This window comes from Strix aluco, chromosome 16 (genome assembly GCF_031877795.1).
Source record: "Strix aluco isolate bStrAlu1 chromosome 16, bStrAlu1.hap1, whole genome shotgun sequence".
Classification (NCBI taxonomy): Eukaryota; Metazoa; Chordata; class Aves; order Strigiformes; family Strigidae; genus Strix; species Strix aluco.
In genome coordinates, this window is record NC_133946.1 from 17,882,457 (window position 1) to 17,891,444 (window position 8,988).

The following is an 8,988-nucleotide window of genomic DNA, read 5'->3' on the forward strand; positions in this document are numbered from 1 at the left end:
AATAGCCATTTCCACCATCCTACAAGTTTACAGCCCAGGGTATAACTTCTGAAAACCATTCAGCAGTGTCTGCCAGGGAGGAGAAGAGAGGAATGAATCCCACTGAATCCAGACCCAGTGACACTGTAGTGCGTGGCGGTGAATCGGTGAGGCAGAGAACAGCCTCTAAATAATTCGTAGCACTATGGGACATGAACACAGAGCAAGACAGCCAAGTGGCACAAGCCCTCCCTGGTGAGAAACACCCGTGCAGGCAGTAGCAAGCAGCAGGAGAGCTTGGCAGGACAATGGGTGCTCCCGCCCCAGCCAGGCAGAGGGAGAGGTGAGGGCTACAAGCTGTGCATGCTCCCAAGGGCCACTGTCAGTCCAGAGCAGTTTGCTCTCTCCAGTTGCTGATGGGGCTAGGGATTCTTCAGCGATGCAGGAGAGATGCTCCAGGAGCAAATGCCAGCTGCACGGCACAGGGACAGACTCACAGGAGCCACGTCCTCTCGCTCAGGGCAGCCTGCAGCTCCTTGTCCCTCGAGTGCCATCAGCAGAGAAGTAGCTGCCCATCACATGGAGGCAGGGCAGCACTAGACACCACCAAAACCAGCATAAAGCAAAGATGCATCAGGCAGTTAGCTCTGATCCACCCTCCTGTCCTGGACCTCAGCCCCATGGTGGGTACAGCCCAGTCATGGCCAGCTGGACGCTAAGGGAGGAAGGTTAGGGCAGCCCAACTGCAGAGACTGTGGGGAGCCCGGGCAGCCTGAGAAACCCAGCACAGCTCTCCCTTCCCTCCCATGCTTTCCGGCTTCTCTTCCCCCACTCCGCCCCCCTCCGCACCAGCAAGCATATCTCAGCGGTCAGGAACTGATCAAAGCCCTCTTCCAGCAAGCTGTCTCTTCTCCTGTGGGACAAGCCCCGAGGCATGCTGCAAAGGGCGTTTTTCCCCTCCAGCCCCCCTTTTCTGCAATCAGGCGGAAACGCGAGGTCTTCCCTCTCTTTCATCTCCCAGTTTGATTTTCCCTTGCTCTGGTTCTTAGAGCTTGAAGTCTGTGAATGGTTCATTAAAAGAGAGGGAAAACAAACCATACCAATGCTTGAATAGCTCCATGGCGAGATTCCCTTGTGGAAAGCATGACTGAACATAACAGGAAGGGGTCTCTTCTGAGAGGTTTTTTTAACCCAGCTATGAAACATAGGTGAGGGTTATACCCCAGGTTTTATTATATTGCCCATAACAAGGGGTGTTCTAAGGAGTGATCTCAGCATTTTATAGGTGCCTGGTCGGCGTCACCAGCTCTATGGATCCAAATATCATAAGACGCGTTCAGAACATTGAGAGACCAGCTTTAAATAATCACAAGCCCTTTATTATTTAAAACCCCCAAAGACAGACCTTCCTTTCTTTGCCATGTGTTTTTCTGAGGTTTTAAGATTTATGCCGTCAAACTCTGCATGTATAAGGGTGGGGTTTGGTTGGGTTTTTTCCAAGCTCAAACTTACAGATCTCATATAAATCCCGTGACTCCAGGAGCTTAGTCTTTGGAGAAGACAAAACACCAAATACAGGAAGATTGTCCCAGAATTGACAACCCTGGTTGCTAACTTCCTTCCTGATAAATTATTTTGCATCTTTCTGATGGCAGGTCACAGGTTGCTCTAATCATATGGCCACAGCTATCTAGAAGGGACAAGCATTTGGGACAAGGTTTTGAAGAGGAACACTCATGTACATATATCAGAATAACAAAGTCGACATGTTCACCCAAAACTGTATCTCTCTTTTCACTATTTCAAGGCACGTCATGCATGATAACATTGTGTACACCACATCCATCCTTTTAGTAGTTGGGTGTACCAGATTTCCTCCCAACATTGCAATTACACCACCGATAACAGGAGAAATCAGGCTGGACTCTGCTCTCACTCCTGGTACTGTCCTACCAGACAACTCTACAAATTGTCCAGCCTTACACTGGTGCAACGAGCAGAAAATCCTTTCTGCCCTGGGAAGCACTGCTAAACTCTCCAGGCCACAGACAGAATGCCAGAGTGTCTTAAACAGGATTAAGCATTGCTTGAACTTTGCAGTCCATCTTCAGAAGTTTAGTGGCAGTGTTGTAACAGGACCTGTAGAGCACAAAGCAGTGGGCAATGCTCTTCCTCCATAGGTCAAGGATCCTCCCCAAAAAAAGAAACCATCAGGGCACAAAGCCACTGCAGTGATGCCTAAACTTAGCATCAGCCGCAGAAACGGAAAGAAGCTGTGGCTGGGCTGTTTTTTACTCCCTTTTGATCCTTGCCTGACTCCCCAGGAGTCACCAGCAACCAGGAGTAATTTATAATAAGCTTTAGGCTGCTCTGATTTATTCTGGGAGCTGAATCCAGGTGCAAGGAAGTTAAATAGCCAACATTTCTTGGCTTTCATTGGGGGAGCAACACACTAAACGTTACAAATCCCCAGTGTGGCATACTTTGGACTTTACCTACAATGGGCAAAGAGAGCACATTAAGACAGCATGTAAAAAGGGATCAGGCTTTTTGCAAGTAGGATGCACCAATCAATTCTGGCAAGTCCTTTTTCTAGCTGCAAATACTGACCCTGGAACAGCACTCAAATCATGCTGGGGCACTAGCAACAGAAAAAATAAAAAGCACTGAAAAAAATAAGGCTAAAAAAGAGTAACTTTGATGACTTTCAAAAAGAAGAGAATGAGGGTTTTTTCCCCTGTGTATTTTCAATTTCCTGAAATGACATGCAAAGAAATGGACAACCCAGAGTTTGTTTCAGAAAGCAGAACTGCAGAAGTTATTCATTATCAGTAGGACTGATTGGAAATTCAGCCGCCAGCTTGGCTTTTTCTTCCACTTACAAATTGTTCATAAACTGATCCTAATTTTTCCCAAGTGAATCTACAACTTTCAGAAGTATACCCCTACGGGTTAGGAAGTCCACAAACGTAATGGGTCAGCAGTACCTAACTCCCTTTGACTTCTCTGAATAACTCAGCCTTCACCAGCCCATTGAACAAAACCAGCTGCTCTTTTGGAGTCACTCACATGCTTTCCACTTGGATTTTCACTTTTTGCTATTCAGGGCATGTGACTGCTCATCTGTGCTACATGGTTTGATTCTACAGCTCGACTGGATGACCAAAGTCTTTTAAAATAAGAGAACAAGCAAGGCTGAATGATGAAGAAGTCACTTACAGTTCACATTTTTTTGGACAAAACAAGCTTTTGTGCTAAAGTTTGCGAAGCCTTTTAGATTCATAAACATTTTCCCCACTGCCCAAAGGTCATCCGCATACTCATAAATAACCAATAATATAACTCTTTGGAGACCAGTGAAGCCAAGTCAAACTGAGAGTTTGCCAACATGTCCACAATACTGTTTATTCCATTAGTGCACCAGACCCTGCACCGAAGCACTTGACTCTGCCCCTTCAAAATGAAATGAAAGAAATTAAATCAAACAGAAATCAAAATCCATCTGAATGAGTCAGAACACCACGTGATGGCTGTCCCCTTGCAGACCACTCTGCAGCGTGTATTTCCACCAGTCTGTATATGAGATGTCAAACCATTCAGTCTATAAACCCACTTTATTATAAATACTAGCATCCTGTCCCAGTGGATTTGAGGATTTTTTTTATAAAAAAAAAGTTTTAATTCAAGCCTAGCTCCATCAAAACAGCAATGTTACAATATTTCAGGAGCAAGTGGTTTTGATTCCAAGCATGCCAAAAGGCAGAGGGAGGGAGATAGTAAAGGGGAACAGCTAAATCTTTTTGCTTTCTCTCCTCAGCACCATTGCGAAATCTTTCTCCAAAACATAAGATTCAAGTCAAGTTGCCATGTTTTAAACAAACCACAGTGTGTTATTGTACTACACTTCTGAAACGCGGAATGTAGGTCAAGAACTTTTGGACCTCTCAGATTTTAAGGTATACAAACTCTGGGAGCATTGCTATCTGCACTTTTTATTTTCTTTTCCTTTTCTTTTCCCCTCTTTTCCTCTCTTTGTTGTCTCCTCTCCTCCTCCCTCTCCTGCTCTTTTCTCTCACTCTGGTCCTTTTCCCCTTCTCTTTCCTCTTCCCTTTCCTTCCCTTCCCCTTTGCCTATCACTTTCCCTTTTCCCTTCCCTTCCTTCTTCCCTTTTTCTCTCCCTATCCTATTCTCACTGGAAAGCAGCTGCAAGCTGCAGCTTCAAATAAAATGCTCTGAAAAGCTCCATTATGTTTACTGACACATTTTCCATTCTCAGGTTTTCATCCAGTAGGACACAAAACAAGTATTCAAAAAATGCACATGTGTGTGCAGAGAAGCATGCATAAATATATGCATGCACATATAGTATGTGAAAACACATGAAAAGCGTGTTTGTGCACATGTGCTTATGCTTGCATATATATTTTTTTTTCTTTTGCAGCCTTAGGGCAATTTGTAGGCTGGATGCTGCAGGCTGGCTCTGTGCATTACTAACCGTGTCAGTATGAATAATGGGGGCAAGCGATTCTGCCAGAGGGTCATGGAACAGCAAGTGCGTAAAAAGGCAAGATTGTCCAAGTACACACAATATCGGCCGGGGTTTGAAATGTGCTGCCAGAGACCAAGATCAAGTCGTAGACTTTAAGGCCAGGAGAAGCACGATGCCCATTTCTGCTGACCCCTTTCAAGGGCGTGAATTACAGATTGCCACCCAGGAATCCCAGCAACTTTTTGCCAGCAACTGAAAGTACAAAAGCACTTAAGCAGGTGTTTAAAGTCAAACTGTACCTCGGACCTTGTAACATACTGCTCTTGGTCTCATTGAGCTGGAAGATCAGGGCCAGATCTGCTGATGAAGCCCCTTTGATTTTAACTGTTTGCTGGATTATCATTTAGATGAAGATCCAGGCATAATGCGGATACCCAACACAGGGCTGACTGCTGGAAGGGAATGACTGCGTCCAAGTAAACAGATGATAGGCTCTTCCTCAGACTTTTAAGGTTATTTTTCCTGGAAACCATTTTCTTATGTATCTTTAATCCAGCTAGTGAAAGATGAACACACTTCACTCAATATTTCAAACCACTTGAACAGCATATGTTTGAGAGTTCAGCATAAACCTTCTTGGGCCCAAAGTCTGCACATGAAAGGCTGGAAAAAGCAGTAGAGAAAAACACTAAGGAAAGGTTAGCACAAGAAATAGAGCAGAGAGAAAAATCCAGATGAAAAAATACATTAACTCTATACAGTATTATACCCACAGAGGATGTTATATGCCAGGAGCTAGAAGCCCTGTAAGTGCCAAAATCCAGGTTATTCACACAGCAGTAGCTGGTTCCCCTGAACATGGTCGTTGTGACACAGCCAGTTTTTTCCACAGGACATCCCAGATCATTCTTCCCTGGTTCCCATCCAAGCCTGAATTTTTCTGCCTGTCTCCCACAGCCCGTCCTTGTTCTGCCTCTTTCTGTGCTCCACAACTGAGTTTCTTGTCCTCTTGGACTTGGTCTTTCTTGAATTTTGAACCTCTGCTTACCACCCTGACATTCCTTGCCCCATCAACAGCCTCACTTGCTTTCCCTTCTCATGTGTGCTCTCTCAGTTTCACTTTGTCTTCCCATCCTTCCAGTTCTCCTGGTATCGGCCTCCTCTTCCCTGCTGGCTCTCGGTAGCATTTCAAGTCCCAGACCTCCTGCCAGACCTCACTTCCCCCTTTGTCTTCCTGTGTCAGGCTTCTTGTGTCTAGCTGCTCCCTTTGTTGCCTTCTCCACCACGTTCAGCTCCCAGAACTCCCTCTGCATTTGAAGTCTGGTTGCATACCTCCTCCATGTCTCCTAGGCACCAGCAGAACTGAAGCCACCAAGACTGCAGGAGAGACAGAAGCTTTTTGACCTCCTCCCTAGCATCATGATACCATGAGAGTCATTAGGGAGGTTCATGCATGAAATACACCCTCTTGTTTTTGGGATAAGTGCCACAACAATGCACTATTCCAGTGGACTCATCAAAGCATTTACCAGACTCTCACCACCATGAGCAAACTGATACATCTTCTTGTTTTTCTTTTCTCCAAAACATATAACACAGCTGAAAACAATCAGCTTTTCACAGAAACAACAGCAGGCTCTTCCTCAACCTCAGAGGGTTGAACTCATCTGTCTAAAAATGAGGAGTCTAGTTTAAACATTTTTTCTAAACTATCTCTGTCATTAACCTCCAGGGTGCAATTCATTTCACTTCTATTAGGTACCTACTTTCAGATGGGCTGACTGAACATCTCCATCTTTCTCCAGAGAGGATGGAAGCTCAGCTCAGACAAATTACCTGGAATGAACGTCTAACAAACAGCCAGCATTAAAAATGAGGTGAGCTTCAGCAACCTGTGGTTCCTCAGCAACATCTCAGCCTCTCATTCAGAAGGAGAAAATCAGGAGAGTATCTCAGTGAAATGACAAAAAAAAATAAAAATCTTGCTTTCTGAGTTTTTTCAAACATGGAAGAAAAAAAAATTATTTTTTCTCCTCATCTCATTCTTGGAAATGGTTGAACCATTTCAGATGACACCATGCCAGGAAAAATCCAGCATAAGTCACATGCGTGGCACTAAAAATGCCAGTAAGAACAGTTAGAGATTGGACTAGTGATAAGCAACTGAATAGAGGTCTTATGATAGGAAGTGTTGAACAACTTCCTAAGAGGTACTAGTCCCATCTACACCTCAAGTAGGATATAAGGAGGCAACTGTCCCTTGCCTTGATTTGCAATTGTTCTTCAATGCACAGTATGTCACCTCCATTCCTCTTTAGAGAGGGGAGTGTGGCGTGAAGACGGTTGTATCTTTCTTTAAACGAGTGTCCCTCTTGAAGGGGGGGAAAGAAAAGGGGGAGGGAGAGCCGCTAACAAACTTGGAATTCAGTTACAAGGAAAAATGTGCCTGAAAAGCGACTCCAAAGCCAAAAGCTTCACAGGATTCAACAGTTCTTCCAACGTTATAGGATATACAGATACGTATCACTCACAGTAACATTCTGCAGGCTCCAGACTCCGCTGCATTATCGGGCAGGCTTTCCAACAATTAATGACGGAGCTGTCAAGTGTTTAAAACAGATCACAGTGACTCCTTCAACGCAGTCTGCAGAGGTGCACAGCTGTGTACTTCAGCATGGCGAAAAGAGCGAGCTTTGTTTCTTGTGTGAAACTAAAAGACAGTAAGATCAAGGAAACAACATTCCCCCTACTCTCTTCTGAGCTAAGTCAGTACAATAAGTAATGAAACGCAGCACTGCAGGCTCACCCCTGCCTTCAGCTTCACTGGGAGAGGAGTTCCAGCCTTCAGCTCAGGTGCTTTGGTGGTGATGGGTTTACCAGATATTCCACATTCCTTTGCAGCACTTCAGCCCATCAGCCACACAGGCACTGGTCAGGTGAAGCCATGGGAAACCTACCACAAGAGTAAATGCAAAGAAACAGAAAGAGCAAGAAACACCCTGCTTTGGTGCTATTCTGCACATGGAGGTGGCACCAGGGATACCCCAGCAAAACACCCAGCCATGGTGGTCCCATCCATGTCTTCAGTGGGTATCCCTCTCTTGTTACCAGTAGGAAATGGAAGAGAATAACTTACATACAACCTGGGAAGCCTGCAACATGCTGCACACTTCTGGATGCCACCAGACAGCTTTATGCATGCCTCGCCAAGCCAAGACCGCCCTCATCTTCAAGAGCAGTTGCCTACGAGCTGCTCTGGCAGCTAAGACTCAGCTTCCAGCCTTCTGACCCCAACAGCATCAACCATAATTGGTGTCATTTGGTAGGAAGCCCTCCTCTACAGAAGGGACAGCCAACACCATTACAGAGTCCAGGAAATCCTTGGGTGCTGGTTGATGGCAGGTGTGAGACACTTTTTGCAATAGCAGAGCAAGGGCAACAGGTGTGTGGCTGAGGGTCCTGAGAGCTGTCGGGTGAAAGCAGTAGGTGCCAGGAAGGGGGGGGACGACCCACCAACAAGACAAGCTCGCAACTAGTGAAAAAGCGTTGGCTATAGCCAAAGAAATCCCTTTTCAAGGAATAAACCTGTTCTGTTAGCAGCCTTCACCTAGCAACCTCAGCACTACCCTCTGTGGCCACTCTAAAGCGTTCACCTTGGAAGATGTGGCCTTTGACAATCAAAATACCAGACACTTCAGGTTTTATTGCAAGCCCTCCTGCCTTGGAAAGAGCTGATGAAGGTCCCACTGTTCTCCTGGGCCTGTGAGCTCCAAGACCTCATGCCTGTGGCTTGGTGGTACATAGGTCTGCCTATAGCAGCCACGTTTCTCCGCCTTGCCCCCCCCTCCCTCCAATCCCACAGCCCCTGGAGGAGCCCTCTGACTCACGGCAGACACTTTTTTTTTTCTCCTCTCTCTCTCTCTTTTCCTGTGCATAGTTTGCTTGCTGACATCCAGAAAGGGATTTTTACCTCTCAGAAAAGAGACAAGGCAGCTCGCAAGGGCTGTCAGCTGCAAGCACAGGATGACTTGCCAGCCCCATCTTGTCAACCAGTGACACAGCCTGCGATGTTTTTTTGGGGGTGTGGAGATAGGGTGGAAATCAGGCACCGGGATGCCACAGCAATTCTTCAGACAGTGGGGTGAGCTCTCATAGGCTGTACCTGTAAAGCACGTACAAGCGCACCTGGTGGGATTTGGGAGCTGACCAACATCACACAGGCACAGAAGGAGGGTGCCTCCAGATCACAGCCTCACGGCACCTTCCAGGGCAGCGCTATCCCATCCCCTTTCTGGCTTTAGGAGAGATGCGAAAGGGCTAGATCGCCACTACCTTGCTCAAACACACTGTTTGCTGACCTAAAGGTAAGCCCAGATCTCCCTTCGCCATGCTGTAGGAGTTGCCTGGAAGGCACAAGAGCCACATGCTATGTCTATGTCCATGTCCTACTATTTGACATCTTCAAGCCTTCCAGTCCCAGCTCTGCTCTGGTTTTCACCTCCTCCTACATTTCTCTGCAA

General features: G+C 46.2%; 1 long non-coding RNA gene across 1 annotated transcript; it reads right to left on the reverse strand.

The window, feature by feature from the left end:
* Window positions 1-2,621: 2,621 nt before the first annotated feature.
* On the reverse strand, window positions 2,622-7,877 carry LOC141930629 (uncharacterized). Its single transcript, XR_012625375.1, has 3 exons — window positions 7,275-7,877; window positions 7,000-7,178; window positions 2,622-5,131 (listed from the first exon to the last, which is right to left on the reverse strand). It is a non-coding gene; the product is annotated as an uncharacterized LOC141930629 (long non-coding RNA).
* Between the last annotated feature and the right edge of the window lie 1,111 nt (window positions 7,878-8,988).